Raw genomic sequence first — 25,171 nt, 5'->3', positions numbered from 1 at the left:
AAATTAAAAATTAAAAAAAACAAAAAAAAAAACAAAGAACAGAAACCCCGCTGCCAGGCTCGGCTGGGCTCGGCTGGGCTCGGCTGGGCTCGGCTGGGCTCGGGTCCCCCACCTGTCGCGGCTCGGCTGGGCTCGGCTGGGCTCGGCTTTCTCGCCCGCCGCCCACCGCGGCGCAGCGTGGCTCGGCTCTCCCGCCCGGTGCGGCGCGGCTGGGCTTGGCTGGGCCCAGCTGTGCCCGGCTGGGTTCGGCTTCCCCGCCCACCCGCCGCGGCGCAGCACGACTCGGCTCTCTCGCTCGCCGCCCTCTGCGGCGCGGCTGGGCTCGACCGAGCTCGGCTGGGCTCGGCCCCCTCACCCTCCGCGGCTCAGCTGGGCTCGGCTGGGCTCGGTGGGCTGGGCTCGGCTCCCTCGCCCGCCGCCCGCCGCGGCACAGCGCGACTTGGCTCTCCCGCTCGCCGCCCGCCGTGGCGCGGCTGGGCTCGGCTGGCCTCGGCTTCCCCGCCCGCCGCCCGCCGCGGCACGGCGCGGCTCGGCTCTCCCGCCCGCCGCCCGCCCCCCGCTGCAGCTCGGCTGGGCTCGGCTCTCCCGCCCGCCGCCCGCCGCGGCCCACCTAGGCTACCCTGGCCGCCGCCCGCCGGGGCTCGGCACGGTGCTAGCTGCCTCAGCTCTGCCTACCCAAGGAGGGAATCCTCCTCACAGACGGATCCTCTCTGTTACCTTCCCTCCAAATCGATGTCCAAACACCTTGGGACCAGGAAAAATCCCGAAACAGCCCGGTCCCAAAGAGTCTCCGACGCCTCCCAGCCGATTCCCTCCAGGAGCTAGTAACCGGGAAGTTCACTCAGCTGCCATCTTGCCTCCTCCAAGATTTTCTTATATATATATATTTTTTCTTTCATATGTATTTCTTGTTTTCAATATATTTACTAATTTCGCTTAAAATTTCTTCATTGGTCCACTGAAATTATTTAGGAGTGTGCTGTTCAGCCTCCACACATTTGTGGATTTACCTCTTTCCTGTCTATTATTGATTTCCAGTTTCATTCCGTTATGATATGAGAAGGTGCTATGTATAATTTCAATCTTTTTATATTTATTGAGACTTGCATTGTGACCTAACATGTGGTCTATCCTGGAGAAAGACCCATGAGCACTTGAAAAGAATGTATAACTTGCTGAGTTTGGGTGGAACATTCTGTATATGTCTATTCGGTCTAACTCTTTTGCCATATTGTTCAAGTTCTCTGTTTCCTTGTTAATCTCCTATTTAGTTGTTCTATCACATAATGATGTGAATGATATATTGATGTCTCCAACTGTTATTGTAGAGATGTCTATTTCGCCCTTCAGTTTTGCCATTTTGCCTCATGTGTTTTGGGGTATCACGGTTAGGTGCCTTGCTTTGGGAATGTTTTTCTGTTCTTTTTCTTGTTTCTCCAGTTGTTCAGTTAGATCTTTGATTTTAGCTTTTCCTTCTTTTTTAATGTAGGCAATTCAGGCTATAAATTACTCTTTCTGTCTCTTTTCCCTTCTCTTCTTTTGGAATTCCCATGACATGTATATTGTTGCATTTCATGTTATCTTTCACTCCCTGATTCCCTGCACAATTTTTCATTTTTTCTCTTTCTCTATTCTTTTCTATCTTCTATTTCAGTTACTATATCTTCTGCATCACTTATCTCCTATTTAGTTGTTCTGTCACATAATGATGTGAATGATGTGTTGATGTCTCCAACTATTATTGTGGAGATGTCTATTTCTCCCTTCATTTTTCTCAATTTGCCTCATATATTTTGGGGCACCATGGTTAGGTGCATAGATATTTATGACTGTTATTCTTCCTGGAAGATTGTCTCTTTTATTAATACATAACAGCCTTCTGTATCACTTATAATGTCTTTGCATTTAAAATCTGTTTTGTTTTGTTTTTGTTATTAGTATAGCTACCCCTGGTTTTTTTTGGTTACTATTTGCTTGAAGTATCTTTTTCCAACCTTTCATTTTTAGCTGCTTTGTTTGCTTCAGTCTAAGATGAGTCCCTTATAGACAGCATAGGGTTGCCTCATGATTTTTTATCCATTCTGTCAGCCTATATCTTTTGATTGGGAATTTGATCCAGTCATATTCTGTGATATTACTGTAAATGCACTATTTACTTTCACCATTTTATTATTTGGTTTTCCTATGTCATATCTTATTTTCATCTGTCTTTTTACTCTTTTGGTTATCCTTTCTGATATTCTTCCTTCTATATTCTCCTTCAAGCCTCTTTCTCTTCTGTCTTTTTCTTTTAGTCTGTAAGGCTTCCTTCAACATTTTCTGCAAAGGTAGATTCTTTTTCATTTACTCTATTAGTTTCTGTTTGTGAATATTTTAAACTCACCTTCATATTTGATGGACAACCTCACAGGATAAAGAATTTTTGGCTGGCAGTTTTTCTCTTTCAGAATCCTAATTGTATCATAGCCCTCTCCTTTCACCACCATTGTTTTTGGTGAGAAATCTGCACTAAGTCTTACTAAGCATCTCTTGTATGCAATGGTTTACTTCTCCCTTTCTGCTCTCAGAATTTTCTCTTTATCTTTGATGTTTGACATTCTGAGTAGTGTCTTGGAGTATGTCCATTTATCCTAAATAGGTTCATTTCTTTCATGAGCGTTCTGACATTTTCAGCCATTATTTCCTCAAATACTGTTTCTGCCCCTTTCTGCTTCTCTTCTTCTGGAATTCCCATGACATGTATCTTGTTGCATTTCATGTTATCATTCAACTCCCCAAATCCTTGCACAAATTTTCATTTTTTCTCTTTCTCTATTCTTTTCTCTCTTCTATTTCAGTTGTTATATCTTCTGAATCACTTATTCATCTTCTATCATTTTGAGTCTTCTGTTGTATACCTCTAATTTATATTTTTTAATTAATCTCTCATGCCTTTCATTCCCATGAGCTCTGTTACTTTTCTATTCAGATGTTCAAATTCTTCTTTGTGCTTGCTCAATGTCTTCTTAATATCCTTTATCTCTTTAACCATATTGTCTTTCAACTCATTAATTTGCTTTTGAAAGTTTGTGTGGATCTCACTAATTAGTTGTCTCAAATCCTGTATCTCTTCTGGGTGCTTTGATATATTCCTTTTCTTGGGCCATTTGTTCCATTTCTTAGTATGGTTTGTAACATTTTTTAATGATGTCTAGACATCTGACTAGGATGGTGGGATTACCAGGATGCTCAATCACTCTCTCTTTCATAGGGATTTAGTGGTGGTAGGCTGTGTGTTACTGCTATTCTTTGATTCTTGGTTTAACCTGTTCTGAATCTTTAGGATTGGATTGTCCCTGTTAGTTACTAAAATCTGGGCACTGGACTCAGTAATGGGTTTCAGAGCTGCTTCCTAGGACCTCAGTGAGGGAGGCTGTAAAAAGAAAAGAGGGAAAAGCCTCTCTTGCTTATTTACTTTTAATTTTCTCAGGTGCACTTCTTTGTTCTGCCAGCAGATGACACTCTTTGACAGCCCTCTTGGTTCAGTGCCTGTTTAGGGTGTGTTTACTGCAACTCAGACTAGATAAGTGTGATAGAGGATCATGCCCAGAGGCTAAGAGCCTTGTAATTCCAACTTTCTCAAAGGTAGTTCTCCAACCTTCACTGGCAGCCCGCTCCCTTTTCCCAGGTAGGAAACAATTCCACTCCCCTTGGTGTCCTCAACAACCAATACCAGTCAGTAAAGAGGGAGAGTGAGAGGGTTGGCTCTCTTTAGTCCCTTACAAGCTCTCCCAAGGTAAACAATGGCATGGCCTGGACTGCAAGAGCTCATGGGACACAGCAGAACAAATCTGTGAGTCAAAAGCTGACTCAGCCTTAGGTGTTGGGCTTCTCTAGTCCCTTTCCCAGAGGAGGCGTGGATTCCAGCATGCCCCTTTGTAGCCACCAGCCCGAAGCCTGAGAATTCAAAAGTGTTTATATGGATGGAGGAAGATGCCGTCAGTTGTAGCTGTGGTTTTTAACTCACAGTTTTGCCATCGTAATTCTTTTCCTTTGCCCCTCTTTCTTTGGAGTGGTGTCTAGCCTTTCCCTGGTGTTCTAAACACTAGATGATTTTGTTTGAGGCTGTTTCTGCTTGTCCTCCAGCTGTTTTTCTGGGAAAGAAGAGAGTCCCATGTCTCTCAATCCACTATCTCCTGGAAGTTCCCTAGTATTTTCTTAAAGTGACACTTGAACATTTGTTAACTTCCTCAAACTCAGCATATCCTGAAATGAATGTATGAACTTTCTTCCAAAACTGCTACTTCTCCATCGTTCTCTCCCTTGGTAAAATTTATAGGATTTAAAATATATATGTGTAATGAATTTGAGCTCTATTGTATTATCTTGGGCAATTTGCTTTTTTTGCCTGTTTTTAAAATTTATTTATAATATGGGCATAATAATACCTACCTCGAAGATATTTTGAAGATTTCATAATGAAAGTATAAAAACAACATACAAGATGGGCGATAATATTGGGAAACCACATAGAAGGTATAGAACAGTAGTATGCATATAATAACCACTCAAAAACATCTATTGTTATTAAAATTAATAAATTAAATATAATTTCAAAAGGAGTATGTTGAAGAAAAAGGGAAGATCCTGTTCAGTGAGTTTACAGAGGAGAGGTCCATAAGATCATAAATATTTGAATAGCTTTCTACTGTTTCTTCCTTCAGTCTGCCTCTTCTTTCCTCTGCTGACAGCTATCTTTCAGAGCTTATTCCTGAATTCTTGTGTTAAAGCTACCTTTATTTAGTATGCTTTTTCCCCCTGAATGAAAAGAGGGAGCAAGCTGCAGAATGGCTGACCTCAACAGTTCTGGGTAGCTTCCAGCCTCCTAGGAACTGAGAGCAATTAGAAAGTTTTATATCTTCAGGCAGAATTGTTGAGAAAGCAGACCAGTCAGCACTTGGAGCCTCCAGCAGGCAGCTTCAGAGCAAATCTATGGAATTCTGCAGCTCTCGCCTTCCAATGAAGTTTCAAGTTTCCTACCTCTGAGGTCTGCTCAGTTCATCTACCTCATTCATTTACCTCCAAGTCTCTGTTTTTGCTAATGCCACAGAATCCATCATGATTGGCGGGATGGAGTAGTGATAGGTGAAAGGCATGTGGTGGGACAGATTCCCCTGTTGAGGTGAGCATGGTGTGATCACAAAATAATTGGCTTCCCCAAGTTAGGTGACTGAGAAAGCAATAATCAGAGCAGCTGGAAACAAGAGGCTGAGAGCTGTTGACTGGAAGACCATGGCAAAGCCAGTGTGAGAGTTAATAGGAGACTTGGCTTTATGATTTGGAGGAATGATTGAGAAAGAGTAAAGGAGTTTTTCAAATTTATCTCAATAAGATTTTAAAAATTGTTAGTTTTGGGGGCTCATTATGTCTCAGGCATTTTGTGACTAAAACATCCTATATTAGCTAATTTAATGCCTATAGAAGCTCATCGATGTTGGTGCGAACACCCTTATTTAATAGATGAGAAAATTGAGACACAAAGACTGTAGCACGCTGTAGGACCATGGCTAGTAAGAGGCAGTGGGGATTCAAACTCAGCTCTTTTTGACTTGAAATATGCTATTATTCTCCAATAATATTAATAATAATAATAGGGATGATGATAATAAGAACTGTGTCTTGAGTTCCTATTATGTACTAGAGCTTGTACCAGCTATTCCCTTTTGCAAGTGCATGCATATGTTTAACAACTAATAACTTTTGTTCATTCAGAAAAATTGAAAATACAAATAATCCAAAAGAACAGCAATAAAGGAATAAATACCCATTTTCCTACCATGAAATAATAATGAACACTTTAGTGTATACCCTTAAGTTTTTCCCTTAAAGGTCTTAAATTCACTCTCTGTCTGTGTTCATTCACTTATATACACATATACATATAGCAGGTAACCTTTATTGAGTGCTTAATGTGTTATGTGCCAGACACTATGATGTTTTTGACATGTACCCACTCATTTCACAAAACAAGCCTGTAATGTAGATTTTATTATTATTGCCATTTGATTTAAGGGAAACTTGAGGTAGCAGTTACTTGCTCAGTACTATACAACTAGTGAGTGACAAACTGGGATTTAACACAGTATAATTCCAAAGTTCTGACTCTTAAAACCTACATTATTGTCTTGTCTTTTGTTTGTTTTGTTCTTCCTATGCTACTCTCCATCTTTGACTTTAACACAAAAAGTGTATTCCCATATCTGGTAGTCAGAATAGTGATGTCCCCAGAGATATCCACATCCTATTCCTGGAATCTGTGAAAAATAGTGTTATTTGGCAAGAGGGAATTAAGGTTGCCTATCAGTTGACCTTGAAATAATGCAATTGTTCTGGTTTACCTGGGTGAACCCAAAGTGATTGCAATGGTTCTTAAATATGGAAGAAAAAGGTCAGAGTCAGAGGAATAGATTTAAAATGCTCTGCTGCCAGCTTTGAAGATGGAGAAAAAGATTGACAATGAAGGTCCTTTTCAAGCTGAAAATGGAGGGAAAACAGATTTTCCCCTAGAGCTTGCAGAAGGAACATAGCCCTCTGGACAACTTTATTTTAACCCAATAAGACCCATTTCTGACTTCTGACCTCCAGAAGTATAAGATAATAAATTTGCATTGTTTTAAGGCACTAATTTCTGGTAGTCTATTTCAGCAGTAATTAGGAAACTGATACTCCATGCATTATCTCATATAGTCTTGTCACAACCTGTGCGGTATATGTTGCCAACTCTCTTTTGCATGTGAGGGACCTAAAACTTTAAGACATTACATGACTTAGCAGAATCCAGAGAGCAACTGTCCAAGTTAGGGCTTGAACCCAGTTCTTTATATGTAGAAGTCCAGTGCTCATTCTTTCTCTAGCATACATCCTTATAGTATATTTATCATAGAAGCGGACTCTACATCTTCTCAAAGTCCTTTCTGGCTTTTATGAGTTAATAACAGTAACAACAAGAGGAACTAGGTAAAACAAAACTTGATTTTCTAGTTGGCTTTCTTTGTCAGTAGATAAACTTGTCTTCCTGAATGCCCTGCTAGGGAGCACTGGGTGATTAATCGTAGAGCTCAGCACTGTGATCCAATGTGGAGGTCTCTTCCCAGATGCATCAAGCTATAAACACCAGCAACTGATCAATGCTGCTTTGATGAAGTACTGAGACTCCTTTTTATAAGAGAGGCTTTTTATGATTCTTTCTAACACTTAACAAACTGCTGATCATCAGAAAGCCATTTCAAATTCATAGGCCAATGAGTGTTCTCTTAGCCTCTTCTACTATTCTAATCTCTAGAGTTTCCTTTGAAGGTGGTTTCCTTTTATTTTTGAAAAAGTGATATATTTTACAAATTTTTTCATGAAAATTAACTTAAATCATAATAGAATTTTTTCTTTGTATCATTTGTATAGTTATGACTAATGATGAGTAAGATAATCTCAGGAATGATAACTTTAGAGGCAAAAACATGTCAAACTTATCTCAAATAGGTAAATTAAAAATTTGTCTTACCTGTAAATCCAGAGCTTTTAAAATCTCCCTATAAAATGCTGTTTTAAATGGAGTATATATGAATATGTTGGGAGGAGAAGAGCTGGTATGGATCTTCACTTTGGTTTTCCTGATGAACATTGTTGCCTTTTTTCAAAATTTTTAGTTATAGATAATATCAATATACAAAAGTATATGGTATATATTGTCTATATGCTATGCCAAACCCTCTCGTATCCATCACTCAGCTCCAATAATTACTAATTTATGACCAATCTTGTTTCATTTACTCCAATTTCTTTTTCTCTATCCCCACCTCATTGGATTAATTTGAAGCAAATGCATAGAGTTTCTAAATGGTATGTTGACATGAGGTTGGGGAATAGATTTAACTTTTGGAGTGGAGATTGAAATGTTTTCTGTTCATCAAAGAAACCATTTATATCAAAGCAATATTTTCGTGAATTTTTCAAGTTTTAATTTCTGGGAATTAAGTGCTTCTATATTTCTTCAAAGCATTTCTAAGGTATACTATATTAATTAGCTATTTCATAAAATCAAGCTTTTGCTCTGTGTCAGGAAGAGTCCTAGGTTCTGGTGATACAATGAAGAAAAAAACTCCTGTGCTCAAATAATTGACTGTTCAGTAGGGTGGACAAGTAAGTATAATAAAGGGCGATAAGAATAGTGATTGAGAAATAGAATGAAATAGGATCATGAAAAAGATCTAACCCAGTCTTAGGAGTTCACAAAAAGTGTTGTAGAAGACAGAGGCCCAAAGATAGACTAGAATTATAAACAGGAATGAGAGGTAAGAAAAGTAGAGGTGAGGTATAGATAACAGTCTACCAAGAGGAAAATGCTCTGAGGTAAGTGGGCAAGAGGATGTTTAATGGACTCCACAAATGCAGATAGACTATGAGGGAGAAAATAAGAGGTGAGACCAGAAAGGCAAGCAAGAACATGCCAGGGAATTGGAATTTTCTCTGAAGCTTAGAGTCATTAGACAATTTTATTCAGGGAAATGAGATATCATAGTAAGTGTTGCCCAGTATGATAGTGAGGAAAATTTCTCTGACTCAGTCAGTGACAAAAAGACCTAAGACAATCACTCATATCCATGCCTGGGACTCTGGCCTTTTGCTTCCTGGTCTGCTGTTTGTCTGCTCCAAGGTATAGAATCTTCTTCTTTTTTTTTTTTTTCTTTTAAAGCAATAAAGGCTGCCAGTAACTCCCTCAGGTACAATCATCTTGTTGTTTGTCATTAACTCCCAGTCAAATCACACATAAAGCATAGGGATAAGATTCCTGACTCCAATTTCTTTATCAGTAATCATGGCAGAGCTACCCATACCATTGATACCCTGCTGGTTGATCTTCAGTGCTCTTCCCCTGCACCATGGTATTAGTCAGGGTTCTCTAGAGAAACAGAATCAACAAGAGATATCTGTCAATGGTATGTGATTCTATAAGAGTCTCTAATTCAGCCGTGGGGACTTGTACAAGTCCAGCTTCCACAGGCAGGCTGCAACCAGGGGCCACACTGAAAGTCCAGTGAAGGTTCTTAATGAGTTCTGGGAGATGTTAGCTGTCCAAAGACGAGCTGGGAAAATCTCTTTCAATGCTGGAATCACTTCCCCTTTTAAGGGATTCAACTGATTGGGTTAAGCATCACTCATTGCTTGTAACAGCCTCCCTGACTAATGTAATGATAACCAGCTATTTAAGATTTACCACTGCCGTACAGTCAGTAGTGACTGAAGTCCATAAATGCCATTGTACTACAGTTAGCCCAGTGCTTTCTTGACCAAACAACTGGGCACAATTACCTGACCAAGTTGACACAATAGCCTCACCATCACAACCATTATGCCAACTACCATACATTCTAAAATTGTTGTGGAAGCAGAGAGATTCAATGATCGCATATGGAAGGCCAGGACTCAGGAATATTTTTGAGAAGGAAAATTTATTAACGACCGGCCACGCATGATGGACTCTTGTCCAAAAAGCCGAGCCCTGAATAGGATTTTTGGGTCCCTTTTATACAGAGGAGGTAGGAGTGGGGAGTCAAATGGTGATTTGTTTGAGTACTAGATAAGCTTGAATTAACACATACCCCCCACATTCCAGGTAAGCTTTAATTAACATATTTAGTTTGCATCCTCCCTGAATATCCAAAGTCTGTAGAGCCTATATCACTTCATTGGCTTTCCGGGAACTAGGCAGACTGGAGTGGTTGGCATGGTTATGAAGGGCGGTTCTGCAGTTCTTATTGTTTGCATGTGCACATGACTTATGCTAGAATTTTAAGTTTTAGCAAGTTTACACACACAGCCCAGGTTGCTCATGAAGAAATACATAGCTCCCACACATAGCCCATATCATTCCCACCTTTGATGCCAGCTTAACATGTTAAGCTTTGGCATCACTTTTGATGGAGTCATGAGATGGGTGGCTGTCTGTGTTCTTACCGCATCACTTATTAAAATGTGTCTGCTTATAATTAAGGGGAGGAAGCAGGGAAGTATGACGAGAGCATGGGAGGAGTCTCAGCTGTTTGCTGTTTTGATTGATTACCCCACCTATTAATTCCCCAGTGAGGGCTCAATGGTAAACTTCTTAGGGACTATCTGGGGTTTCTCCTTGCTCCCAAAAGAAGTCTTTGTTCTGGATAGTAGAATCCTGGGGGTGGGGGTCTTCTAGCATCCATCTTGGGGGTTACTGATATCCACATGGACTCTCTGTCAGGTTCCAGATCCATCTCTTAATTTCCTATTTTATTAGCCTGCTTTATTTTCCCTTCAGGGAGTTTGCACTTTTAATCTTAAATGGATGCTGAAGGGAGATGATCTTTTTCTGTAGCTACTTCCTGCTGCTTGTGGGCTATAATCCCTACCTGACAAGGTGTAAAAACTGTTATTTTATTTTGACTGGAGGAAGATGGATCTGGTATCCTGTATGAAGTTGGATGAAGTTCTCACATGGTCAACAAGATGCTCATTCTGGAAGAAAGAAACTTAAAAATTAAAATTTTGAGAATACATGGTTTTTCTAAGAGGACATTGGACCACAGAAGTAGAAAAGTTTAGGTGTCTGTAAAGGCAGCACCTTTCTAAAGTTAGTGGGGAACAGTGTATATATATATCTATATATAGTTATATATAGTTATTTCATGCTGTAGGTTAACCCCAGAGAGAAATTGCAATAGACAATGAGATTAGGCATAAATCATTAATATCAGTATTTAGGGTAGAGGAGAGAAATGAGAAGAAACATGTCTCTCTTCAGTTAAGCCAAAGGAGATGAAAAGAGGCAGGGTTTTTAAAGGGAGGTCTGTTTTTTTGCTTTTTTTTGTTTTTTAGCAATAGGCATTTGGGCTAGAATTAAAAGAAACAGTTGATTTTGGCATAGACACGACTTAACTTTGTTTCTTGCGAACATATCCCAAGCTGTTCAATGACTGGCACTAGTATGTTTCATCAGGTGTTTCTGGTGAACTGGCACTCTTAGGTAGCTGACTTTATTCAGGATTAGTACACCAAGCTGGACATTCTTTTAGTTTTAATAGCTGTGGGATTGATCAGAACTATAGAGTAGACTTTTATATTTTAGTTTTAATTGAGCAACTCCTGATAAACTTTTTGACCGTTTTACCAGACTTTGTGTTTTTTGAAAACCCATTTGGCTAAGCTGGTTAGGGTATTTCCGCCCCTTGGTGAAGTTTGTGAGGACTTTTACTGCATTGTCCCTGGCAGGTAAACTTGAGCATTCTTAACAAGCCACCTGTCAGTTTCCAGGGTGAACCCCAAGCTAGTTGCCCTGGTTACACTGTGGAACTTTAAGTACTCATATAGGTGCTGGGATAAGTTTGATACACCCTTATTTGCACTCTGGGTGTTTTTCATAATTGAGCTTGGTATTAGTTAACTGATTATCTGTAAGCCACGGGTGATCCTGGGCTCAAGCATATTTTTTACCTGGTGTGGGGAGAAGACTGTGAGAGGTTGCCCCCAAGTTAATTTGGTGGTTTTAGTGGGTTTTTTTAAATTAAAAAGCTGTTGACTTTACTGCTTTTAGGCAAAGTGGCCAATTTTATTTTATAGACATGTTCATTAACTATTTTATCTATTTATTTATTTTTTTAAAAGATTTATTTATTTATTTATTCCCCACTGCCACCCTGGTTTTCTGTTCTCTGTGTCTATTTGCTGCGTCTTCTTTGTCCGGTTCTGTTATTGTCAGTGGCACAGGAATCTGTGTTTCTTTTTGTTGCATCATCTTGTTGTGTCAGCTCTCCGTGTGTGCGGCACCATTCCTGGGCAGGCTGCACTTTCTTTCACGCTGGGTGACTCTCCTTACAGGGTGCACTCCTTGCACGTGGGGCTCCCCTATGTAGGGAACACCCCTGCATGGCAGGGCACTCCTTGCATGCATCAGCACTGCGCACTGGCCAGCTCCACATGGGTCAAGGAGGCCAGGGGTTTGAACCATGGAACTCCCATGTGGTAGATGGACGCCCTAACCACTGGGCCAAGTCCGCTGCCCTCATTAACTATTTAGAAAATGAAATTGATCAGGACTTTTAACACATGTTCAATGTTCTTTTTTATATGATTTATTAGAAATATTACTATAGTTATTAGATATATATTTAAAATAGGATATAGGTACAGTACTTAATACTAATTAATGTACTACTCAATGCATAAGTCCTTTTTGAGCTGCAATTAATAGCTTTAAGTTTCAGGTTTGCAATACCATACAGGTTATTTTTCCATGGGAGCAAGCTATAGTGTCAAAGTGTTTAAGTTCTACTCATAGTACTCTCGTATTCATTGCTCCATTTTGTATGTTCTTCACAGAAGCTGCAGCATCACTGACTCTAGAGAGAAACCAGGGAGCAGATTTTACCACCTTGGTGCATAGCACTCTCTGGCACTATGAAACAGTGTCAGTTTGGAGATGATATTCATTGTACATTTGGCTATACTTAGCCACTGTTGACTGCCTCAGAAGTTTGAAACTGCAAAGTAGTTCTCGAACACTTCAGGAGCATGACCAGAGATGTAGTAGATACTTTTATTGTTTTAGGGGTCAGTGACCAAATTAGCCAATAACTCACATGGAGAAGGACCTCGTATATATTGGACACCTGGTCTGAATGCACAAGAGACTTTGAAAATGAAGTTTATCTTTAGATTTTTGTATATCTTTTAAACACTTTCAATGCAGTGTGTCAGATATTAAATGAACTTTCAGTACTTTGCTTTTTTAAATTTTTATACTTTTATCATGAAGATGTTAATTACACAGGTATTTTATTTTAGCAGTAGAGGAAAAAACACTTTTTTATTTTTAAAATGAAAACTGAAGATTCCTAGTGGAATCAAGGTAACTTTTTGCTACCACCACTTGAATATGCACATTGAGGTGACTTTCAGACAGGTTTTATTGTTACGAAGTTACTTTTTGCTGTTGATACCAATTCAGATTTTTAATTAATCATGGCTTTTTAGAAATAGCTATTTAAATGCTTTAATTTGGAATATGTTCTTACAAACCTTTTATACTTTTTTTTGTCTTTATTTATTTTTTAATGTTACACTAAAAAAATATGAGGACCCCATATACCTTCCACCCCCCTCACCCCACTCCTCCCCCCATAACAACAACTTCCTCCATCATCATGAGACATTTATTGCATTTGGTGAGTACATCTCTGAGCACCGCTGCACCTCATGGTCAATGGTCCATATCATAGCCCACACTCTCCCACAGTCCACCCAGTGGGCCAGGGGAGGACATAAAATGTCCAGTAACTGTCCCTGCAGCACCACCCAGGACAACTCCAACCCCCAAAAATGCCCCCATATCACATCTCTTCCTCCTACTCCCTACCCTCAGCAGTCACCATGGCCACTTTCTCCACACCAATGCCACATTTTCTTCAGTTACTAATCACAATCGTTCATGTATAGAATATCAGTAAGTCCACTCTAATCCATACTCTATTCCTCCATCCTGTGGACCTCAGAATGGTTGTGTCCACTCCACATCTATATCAAGAGGGGGCTTAGATTCCACATGGATGCTGCATGCAATTCTCCTGCTTTCAGTTGTAAGCACTCTTGGCTCCCTGGTGTGGTGGTTGACCTTCTTCACCTCCATGTTAGCTGAGTGGGGTAAGTCCAATAAACCAGAGTGTAGGAATTTCAAGTCTGTTGAGGCTCAGGGCCTGGCTATCACATGGTCAGTCCAGAGATTCAGGTCCCCTGGGTATACATTAAACCCCAGCACCAACTACAGATCAAACCTTTTATACTTAAACACAATTACATAGACTGGTTAATTTACTTTAAATTATAATTGACAACTGATGGGTTTTATTTTATGAATTTAGGAGAGGTCAGATTTACAATTTTTTTAAACTCATTTTATTAAATACAGACTTGCATTTTTTTTATTATTTTAAAGATTTAATACATAGAACGTTAACTTACTAACCTGGTATCTTACAAACCAAAGATATAACATTCAGGCTAAATAATTTGAAACTATTATTGTTTAAACAAAGAATGTTGTTTTCTTTTCTTTTTTTTTTTTTTACAGGGGTTTAAAACTTCTTGTCTTTCATAAAAATTTGAAACTGTGAATAATCTTAAAAGCATACTGACTTCTAGGCTTTGAAATATAATTATTTAATTTGTTTTAATTATAATTTAGTAAGGATTTTTAAAAAATAGCTTTCCCAATGGGTTTTATATTCAGATTTCTATATGACCTTTCCATACCACTTAGTCTAATTTGGGTTCTGGGAATGTTTATCACATATATAACTGCATATTTAATTTTAACAATTTGACAAAATAGGCACACATGAATAGTTTGACATGGAAACACAATTTAGTTACTTAAAATTTTTTTTTTTACAAAACAAGTTTAACTGGAAAACAACACTTGAAAGATTTTCCCAAAGACTTTTCTTTGCTGGCTTCTCCAGACTAGGGATTGACCGTTTCCCCCCTTTGTGGCTTTCTTAATTAATGGCTTATAATCAAAATGTTTCTAATGCTATGATACAATTTTGTTTTGTTGTGTTTTAGAACCATAAGCAGAGGAAAGGAGTGAGTCCAGACTGGCAGAAATCATAAGCAAAGGTCAATTACATTACAATAATTGAAGTCTAGGGGTAGATGAGGTTGGTTATAAAATAACTATAATTAAAGGTAAATTTAAGTTATAATTACTATTACTATAGTAATCACCAAATAAATTTGAAGTAGTCACAAACAAAAGTAAATTAGTTTATATCTACCACTACAATAGCTGAAATCTAAACTATATCCATTTGTGCAATAATTTCAGTTATTAATCCTTTTATATATAAAGGTACTGATATAATGATTTTAACTCAGTTTTTAGAAAATTTTTTCTTAAAATTAATTTGAGTACATTTATTTATTGATTATGCAATTAAAACAATTTTATTAGTAACAGTTTTGTGCAGTTTTTTTGCCTTTTTCAGCAATTAAATAAATTTCAGACATGAGTTATGCATTAAATTCACAAGCACGACAGAATTGGCATTTAAAGATTCATTTTTAGGTTACCTTTTACTGTTATCCAACTTGTAACAGGTGAACCCCAAATCTGATTTTCTAGGCACAAGCGAATTAACAAAGTTAAATGCAGATTTAAAAATTGAACACAAGGTTATGCACAGATTAAAACAGAAGAATTTTATATACTTAGCATTCTAGGAAGTCTTTGACTTTAATTGATGGCAGCTGAGGTTTTTTTTAAGGAGACACAACATGAGGTTTCTGGGTTTCAGATTTATCTATTTTTTTTCCTTACACTGGTTTAACTGAAATTCAGGGTTCTATACTGAGGCTGCTGTCTGACTCCCATTATTCCAGGGAATCATAGAGCTCCTGCCACTGGGCATTCCTGGGGCAGTCTTAGACTTGGGAGACAGTCTGACTAGATTTTAACTTGAAGCTGCCAAGCTGAATTGTGCTTTCTCTCCTATTTTTTCAGAATTCTTAGATGTAGTTTCAGTTTTATGGCTTTACTGTCTGTTAGTTTTCCAGTTAAACCAGCTATCAAAAGGCTATTAAGTGATCAGAGGTTAATTACTCTAGCTAACAGGCTTTGGGGTTCTGAGGCAATAGCCTTCTTGCTAGAAAAAGGCATTTTTATGTTTACAGTTCTAAAAACATTCCAGAGCATTCTGACACAATTTGCAAAGAAAATTGAAGAGCAAGAAGTAGAAAGGTAAAACATGGGTAAAGGTAAATTATGCAAGGGTATCCTGGCCTGTGAATGCCCTGGGAAAGGAACTTCCATGGCATTCATTTTGGCTTTTGCCCACAGCCTTCTTACTTCATTTTTCCAGGTAGCTGGGTGTGGTTAGATAGGAATGCTGCTTGTAAAGGTGTGGACCCAGTGGGAGGGATAAGCCTTTGGCTTTCTGCCATTGCCATGCACCCCCACTAGGGGAGAGGGTGGAAGAAGGCAAAGGCAGGCAAGCCCGAGGACAAAAATTGGCTGCTGAAATAGCTTGAAGAAGCTTTGCAGGGCCTATGCTCTCCCAGGCAACTTCTGTCTTGGCAGGGCCATCAATGTCAAACCACTGCCCTATGACCCAGCCATCTTAACTGGGGTCAGATTTTACAGGCTTGGGCACATGGTGCAGACACAGATGCAGAGAATTCCTGAGCCCTCGCAAATGATGAGAATGGTGCTCAAAGGGCAGGAACAGGTTTAGAGGCAGGAGTGCAGAGTACATGCATATACAGGCTCTGCAGTCTGCTTTATAAACTATTAATTAATTAATTATTCTACTCCTTTACTAATGGCAGGGGAGGGGTTCCAGCTTAACCAAAGTTGATTATTTCACGCAATTCAATACCACTATCCAGAGGCATGAAAACATACACTGGCAATGAATAAACCAACAAACACTAAAGAGCCATGGTATATAGGTAGAAACACAAAGCCCATCAATTTGACTTATAATTTCCATTTTTCCAGTATGGCCATTTTTACCCTACACTTTGTTAATTATTGCAACCCTAACGAGGGGGAACTTCTAACACCAAACTTTTAACAGGACTTTTTGCCTACTCTTGTTGTTTACAAAACAAGCTCATTTGCAATCCAGCATCAAAACAAAGACTTATTTCTGGCTAAACCTTTCCACTGTTTAACTCATATTCAGAACAAGCTTTATTACAAAAATCAATCCATTTTTCTGTAACTAAGATTTTCCAAATCCAGACCAATTTTTCAGGATGCATTCCAGTGGAAAGCACTGGGATACTAATGCCTTATTTTCTATGGCAGTGGAGAGAGAGAGAGAGAGCAGCCAAAATAAAGGTGCAAGTGGCTGCAGGCCATTTTTCCCTTTTTTAAAATTTTAAAGTGAGGTAGGAAGCAGGACTCAACCCCATCACCACCTCTCCCACTGTAATCAAATGTTCACTATTTTAATGAAGATAAAACCAGATGCCAACCCACAGTTAGCTAAAACAAACATCAGGCTTTCTTTTCTTTTCATTTCAGACCTGGAGAAGATATTAAGGTCTTCTTTGGGAGCTGATCAGGTTCACTTTCTTACATTTAAAGTTAGGTTTTTCTGACACTATGTCCCCCAGGGTGTCTTACCTGTCTGGCATGTGGAGTTTTTCGATCCCAGAATTTCCTTTTAGACCTTCCAGTGCATCTGATTTTCCCTGGGAGGACTCCAGCAGAGCCCACATCCTCTTTCTGGATTGAAAGGAGTCCAAGGGCACCCAGATTTGGGGTTCATCTGAGCCCTCCTGGCTTCCTCAGAGATGTCCAAAGGGGCAACAAAGTGCTGCCATCTCTGGCCTTTGTTGTGATCCTGGACATGCCCCAAGAAATGTGGAAGCAGAGAGATTCAATGATCATGTATGGAAGACCAGGACTCAGAAATATTTTTGAGAAGGAACATTTATTAATGACCAGCTGGGTACAGCAGACTCTTGTCCAAAAAGCCGAGCCCCAAATAGGATTTTTGGTTCCCTTTTGTACAGAGGATGTAGGAGTGGGAGTCAAATGGTGATTTGTTTGAGTACCAAATAAGCTTGAATTAAAACATATCCCCCACATTCCAGGTAAGCTTGAATTAACATATTTAGTTTGCATCCTCCCTGAATATCCAAAGTCTATAGAACCTACATCACTTAATTGGCTTCCCAGGAACTAGGTAGACTGGAGTGGTTAGCATGGTTATGAAAGCTGGGGCTGCAGTTCTTATTGTTTGCATGCACACGTGGGCTTATGCTGGAATTTTAAGTTTTAGCAAGTTTACACACACAGTCCAGGTTATTCATGAAGAAACACACAACCCCCACACATAGCCCATATCAAAATTAGAACACTAAATGTATAAGGCACATGGGTTTGAGTGGGATGTAGTTTTACTGAGCAATAGGGTAGGATGTGATCTGGGGTGGTGGTGGTGGTGTAGGTGAAGTACTGGGATTAGGGGAGTTAATCTAACTCTGAGTTTGGGAACTTCAGAGATCTTTCCTGATGGAGTGCTGGGTCTGAGCAAATGAGAAGGTGGAGAAGTGTTGAATGTTTCTCCCCAGTACTCTGCAGAGCAGGGGCTAGTATACTACAACCTACAGGTTGAATCTAGTCCATTGCCTGTCTTTGTAAATAAAGTTTAATTAGAACATAGCTGTGGCAGTTTGAGATTATTTATGAATCCCAAAAAGAGAAAGACTGTGGTTGTAAACTAATATATTCCTCAGGGTGTGATACCCTTTGATTGTATTAAATTCAACTCTTTTAAGTTTACTTGATAAAATCAATTTAGAGCTTGTGATTCAACCACATAGTAGGGCTTGACTCAGTTTGAGTTCTCTCCTCCCTTGCTGGGCTGATATAAATGGGCACTCATTCAGAAGACACAAGAAGGGAGAGAGCTCTATCATCTTTGATGCTGGGGTCCTGGAAAGAGATGAGTCAATCACCTGATACTATGCCACTGAGAAGGCCCAGAAAGAAATGAGCCCTTTGCCAGAGACTGACTGAGATAGGAAGCCCTGAGACCAGGCAGAGATTGTCTGTGACCATCTTGCTTCAACACATGGCAAGTCACTTTGTTAGAAAGCAACCTTGAGTTGGATGCTTTAGGGCCTAGTAACTGTAAGCTTCTACCCCAAATGGATACCCTTTGTAAAAACCAACAGGTTTGGGTACTTTGCATCAGCTCCCCTTTGGCAAACTATTACAATAGCCATGCTCATTCATTTACATATTGCCTGTGACTGCTTTTATAATATAATGGCAGAGTTGAGTAATTGTAATGGAGATCAAATAACCCACAAAGCTTAAAATATTTACTACCTGGGTCCTCATAGAAAAAGTTTTTCAAATTCTGCTCTAGAGGAAGAGTCAATGAAAGTGGACCATGGCCTAGATCATGCTCTAGAATCTGAAGAGTACACTTGAGAGTAAAGTCTGTAGGGAGTTCACACAGGTGGGTCTAGAACCTTATTTGCTACAGGGTGAGGAGATGCTTGGGTCTATAAAGCTTTGCTTCAGATGAGATGTTTCAGGGGGCCATTTTCCAAATTATCAAGAGCCAAAGGTGCCTTCACTTCAGAGTACTTAATACAAGCTCAGTGATGATGCAAGTGTACTTCTTACATCTGGGGACTGGTGAATTTCCACTCTTATATGACATTTGCTTTATGGAATTCCAGCAATGAGAAGAACTTTCACTTCCAGCTGTGAGGCATCTGACTAGGATATTTCCTCTTCTATTTGCTACAGTATTTCTCATGCCCCTGCTGTGTGTTCAGAACTGGATTGACATTTCTGTTCTCCTCTGCAGTGCCCTCCAGGCTTGCCAGGCCCACATCAGACCAATTCATCTTTCTGCTGAGTCAGCAAGCTTACCTCCTGGTGTCTTCCTACCCTTGGGGAAGCAGCAAATTTTGGGTTTTAACTGAGAAGACCCAGAGTCATAAATAGGCTGGAATTCATCAGTCTACTTATTGTAATACCTATTCTAAGCATCAGATTTATGTATAGACAGATGCTGACATGAATTACTGCTTTAAATAATTGGAAAGTTTCTCCTGGTCCAAGATATCATCTCTCTTGAACCTGTCTGTGGTACCTGAATTGTCTGATTTTGAATTTAAAGATATATATATATATATAATATATATATATATATATTTAAATAAGAATTCTTCCTTATGCAGAATAACGTAGCCTACCACTAGCTACCATTTAAATGAAATAATAATGAGCTGAATAGATTAACTACAGATGAAATCAGAATCACCGAGTAATAGAATATGGGGTGGTTTTGAATGAGAGTGGTTTGGGGGAATGCTGGGAGCAGACTTGCTCAAATGGCACATTCAGAAGAAAATAAATAGATATTGGGTACCTTGGAGAGGAATTGTAAAGAATGGAGGAAAGGCCATGAAGAGTATTCTAACAGAAATGATGGTGTATTACAGTTGGAAAAGGCTTAACTAGTTGACAGTTGAGACCACTGGGGATCAGAGAAGGACATTGACTTTCTTAAAGTATTGCAGCAGGTAATTAACAGAGTTTGAATTAGAATCTAGTTTAGCTATTGTCCGGGGCTGTGATTTTTCCACTTAACCAGCCTTTCTAAAAGTATGTGATGGAGAATACTACTTCTGCAAATATTAATAGAATTTTTTATGAAAAGAATATTTGATGGCTAAATAGGTTTGAGAAGCATAAATAGAAAGAGGAATAATCTTCATTCATATTAGGGCAAAGAACTCATCTGGAAGTCTGGGAATATGGGCTCAAGGTACTTAGTCAATAAACATTTATTGAAAATTTAACTATAAGCTAGTGTGCTAATGGCTGAAGGTATAATTATGAATAAAAGAGATATGGCCCTTGCTCTCATGGGACTGAAAGTGTACTCCTTCACTGGAAGGTAGATATTGATCAAGTAATCTCACAAATGTGTATTTTCAGACTGAGTAGTGATCTATAGGAAGGGAATTCAGTTCTCTGGAAGAACATTTTTTAAAAAGTATATTATTATTTAATATATATATATTTTAAAGTGATACTTAGATTACACAAATGTCACATAAAAAAATAGGGGATTTCCATCTCTAGGAGCATATTACAAGGTGGCCTGAGTACAATGGTTCAGAGATGTAAGGTTTCTTGGGCTGGTAAGTGAAGTACAAGCTAAGTAGGTGAAACAGCACTCAGGCAGAGGGTTTAGCATGTACTTGTAGTGAGAAGACCATGGTTTATTAGGGCTGCACACTCTGTTTTGAGTGCCAAGGTCCACTGAGGAGGGAGCAGGTGGGCCGAGTCACCAGTGCCCCTTACTACTGGGCACAGGGGAGACTATCTATTCACCCAGAGTGTCTTAGAAAGATTATCATTCTTTCTGTGTGAAATAGGTTGGGATTACTGCATCAGAGGAACTAAAACACCAGGATTTAGTGTACTAGAGTGGTGGTAGATGAGAGTGGAAGGTGATGCAAGAGCCTGAAAACCTAGATCTTAATCCTAAAATCAAGTGTTTTGCCATTAACTTCTATGTGACCTTGGATGTTCACATTTTCTCTCTGGATCTGTTTTTCCTTCAAAGATTAGATCACATAATCCATTCCCTTTCTTCTCCAACCAACTCTGATTTCATAATCCTAGGATTCTTTTTTTTTTTTTTTTTCCACTCAAACAAGAGATATTTGCCTCTGAAGAAGCTGCCCCTTTGGACTTTCTTCCAGCCCAGGCTGGGCCTGAAGGCTGCTGAGTGACTTACTGCCTTGGCCCAAGATTATTCATGCGTCAATGTGGGGGCTTAGCAGTCCTGCCTGCTGATAATGAGTTGTGATTACACAGACCTTGTTAGACTTATTATTGCTGCTCGCTATGCACCCCCTGCCTTGGACTCAGGAGCCTGAGTCCCCTATGCATTTCCATTCTAAATATAGCTACTCCCCTGTTCATAGAATTATTTGTTGCTATTAGAGGAAGGGAAATAGCAAAATCCAGACCCATTTTGTAGGTAAGGAGCCTGGAGCTCTGTTTTGCCCTGCCACTTCCTTCAGCTTATTTTGGACTATCACTGACTAACACATAACTCCCACCAAAAAAAACATCATCTTTATGGTTTTTTTTTTTTTTTATTGTTCCCCCCCCTTTTTTAAAGATAACATAGATCACACAAAAAATGTTACATTAAAAAGTATAAGAGGTTCCCATATACCCCACACCCCATCCCATCCCTCCCCTCCCACATCAACAACCCGTCACTGAGGCACATTCATTGCATTTGGTGAATACGTTTTGGAGCACTGCTTCACTGCATGGATTATAGTTTACATTGTAGTTTACACTCTCCTCCAGTCCATTCAGTGGGTTATGGCAGGATATACATACCCAGCATGGTCCCTGCAATATCATTTTGGACAACTCCAAGTCCTGGAAATGCCCCCACATCACATCTCTTCTTTCCTCTTCCTGCCCTCAGCAACTACCATGGCCACTGTCTCCACATCAATGATACAATTTCTTCCATTGCTAGTCACAATAGTTCTATAGTAGAATATCAGTAAGTCCACCCTAATCAATATTTTATTTCTCCATCCTGTGGACCCTGGGATGGTGATGTTCACTCCACCTCTAAGTTGAAAAGGAGCTTAGATCCCACATGGCTGATGGATATGATTCTCCTGCTTGTAGTTGTAGGTACTCTCAGTTCCCTGGTGTGGTGGCTGACCATCTTCACCTCCCTATTAGTTTTTCATCTCACCCCAGACTTCCAGGAATTCATGATGGTCATCTAAGACAAATTTCCTTCCTCCTGTCTATCATATCTGCATTTGGACTGTACATGTCGAGTGTCATGCATACTTAAAAAAACTTGTGGTACTTAGATATGTGACACTGAATTTCTTAGCTTTCTTAGCTTTTCTCATGCAGTGTCCAGGGGAATTCTGGGCAGCATATGTGAATGTAAATGGACAGAAATATGCTACCTTCTGGAACTCCTAGGAACTAAGAGATGACTCTTTAGCAAACCAAGTTCAGCAGGACTGAACTATACAGAAAATCCAATGTGGAAGAAAGAGGATTGAGTAATGGCAAAAGCCCTTGAGGTCCACATTAGAGAGGCTATATTCAGACTATAATTCTGTTATTTACAAAATACAATTCTGTGACTTATGTAAGTTACTTGAATTCTCCCTAATTCAATTTTCTAATCTATCTAATTTTCTCATCTTTTAAACATGGACTTGAATGAAGATATAATACAGATTAAATGAGGCAATGCACAAAAGTGCTTAGTACAGTGCCAGGCACATAGTATACATTTAAACACTACCAGTGATAAAATTATTATTGACCTAGAATTCAGTCTTTATTCTACATGCTACTTAATCCTTTAAAAATTATTATTAGAAAAGCACCTTCTTTTTTCTAAGAATTCATCTATAAAATTCTAGCTCTTATCCTTTCTAGGCATGACTGATATAAGGGTCTCTGCTGCTTGAGTCTCTACCCACCTTCAGAGGACAGTGGTAACAATAAGTGAGCTGTTGGGGCTTCCTGGTTGGAGGCGGCCCAGATTTCCCTTGTGAGGTCCTGCATCTGTGCAGCACAGATGCTGTTGCAGGATGATAGTCATTCATGGGACCATTTCAACAGAGAACAAGATTACAAAGGGAATGACTCCTTGGGGCTAGGTGGGAAGGCATGAAACAATTTCTTTTAAAGAATATTGGAATCCATCAGGCAACAGTTACTTGCCACAGACTTTCCTGTATGCTCTTGCCATGGGTTCCATTTTGTACTAATTACCCTTTAGTCCCAAGTTCCTATTGTTTTTGCCCTCAGGTCTATGGCTATTGGCCCAGCCAGGTTGTCTATTTGTGTGCCCATTTTATCTTTAATGCTTTAAATCTGAAGATCCCATACGGAGTCTTGACCCTGTAGACTTCTCAGGTACAACTGCTGGTATCTGCGTGTCCAGAGGAAGCAGCTATTCCCTGCTGGGAACACTTAGGTCCAATGCCTTCTTTTCTTTTTTTTAAAAAATTATTTATTTATTTTAAAAAATTACATTAAAAAAATATGAGGTCCCATTCAACCCCACCGCCCCCACCCCCCACTCCAATGCCTTCTGTCTCAGTCACATCACTTCCTGTATGAGGCTTTTTCTGCATCCCATGTGACCCAGCAATAGAGACAGGATTTGCTGAAGATCAGTATCTCTTCCTTTGATGTTTGTGTAAAATAGAAAATGAAAGAGATAATTCCAATTTAATGCAAGTGACTCCTGAGATGAGTTGTTACTTTTCCATAAAAGAGCACTAGAAATCCCCAAAATAGTATTTTTATGTCAATATGTTCTCCTTATTTAGTCTTTTTGCATCATTTTCATTAATTTCACCTACCTCTGTTCATCCATTCATCACCCAATAACTATTTTGTTGGTTATCTACCCACTTGGTGGACTGATGCAGGTCCTGGAAATACAGGATGTATAAAACATGTGGTCCTGCCATTAAGGCACTTAAAGTCTAGTAAGGGAGATAAACCACATCAAAAGAATTTACAGCATAGCATGTCTGATGGGGAAAATTAAATATGTTATGGGCCAGAGAAGGGAAACCTAATGTAGCTCAGAGATATCTAACCTGAAAGAAAAAGGAGAGTAGAGATTACCAGGACAAGGAGAGATCTGATGTGATTCTTTGGCAAGGAGAAAAGATATATGCACACTCAAATAATGCTTGTAAGTATGACCTTTATTGTTAAAGTACAAGGAATCCTTGGAAAAGCATAAGTTGGAGGACAGTATGATAAGGTATATTTTTTAGAATTATCTGCATGGATGCACTGAAAACAGGGCAGCAGCTTTGAGGAATGAACATCAGTGTGAAAGCTTCTGCCTACTAAAGAGCTAGTAGGATTTGAGGTAGAAGACACAGCACTTAGTGGTTGATAGTATGTGAAGCTGGTGGGTAAGGTAGGCATAAGGGAGAATGAAGCATCCACAATGACTGCCATGTTTCTAAGATAAACAACCTCATGGATAACATGCTTTTTAATGAGGCAGGGGACCTGGAGAAGGAACAAGGTTTGAGAGGAGAAGGAACAAGGTTTGAGGAGGGAAATAAAGATTTCAGTTTTCAATATGTTGAATTTGAGATGCCTGCAAGACTTCCTAGTGCATATATACAATGGGAAATTGGGTATTCAGGTGGGTGATCTAGAGATTGGATTTGGATTCATCAGTGGATAGATATGTTGAGCTGTGGAAATAATGAGATCATATAAGTAAAGTATGTAAGAGGACTGAGAAAGGGACTCTGTTACCCACACCAAAGATTAGGATAAGAAGAACTAGAAGGGCAATTCATAAAGGAAAGAGGAAAATCAAGTTTCACAGAAACTTAATAGATTCCTTTTAAGACAAATGGCACATTATAACAAGTATACTCTAACAATTCATGAGACTAAATGAAGAGAGATCTACTGGTCTATCAACAGCTGGTCTTATATTTTTCATTGAAATGATATTGAGTTTGTCTCAAAGCCACTTTATTTTTCACACTGTAGCTAAGGACATATGTAGTACTGAGT

This window comes from Dasypus novemcinctus, chromosome 2, assembly GCF_030445035.2.
Source record: "Dasypus novemcinctus isolate mDasNov1 chromosome 2, mDasNov1.1.hap2, whole genome shotgun sequence".
NCBI lineage: Eukaryota > Metazoa > Chordata > Mammalia > Cingulata > Dasypodidae > Dasypus > Dasypus novemcinctus.
This window is presented reverse-complemented; position numbering follows the sequence as displayed.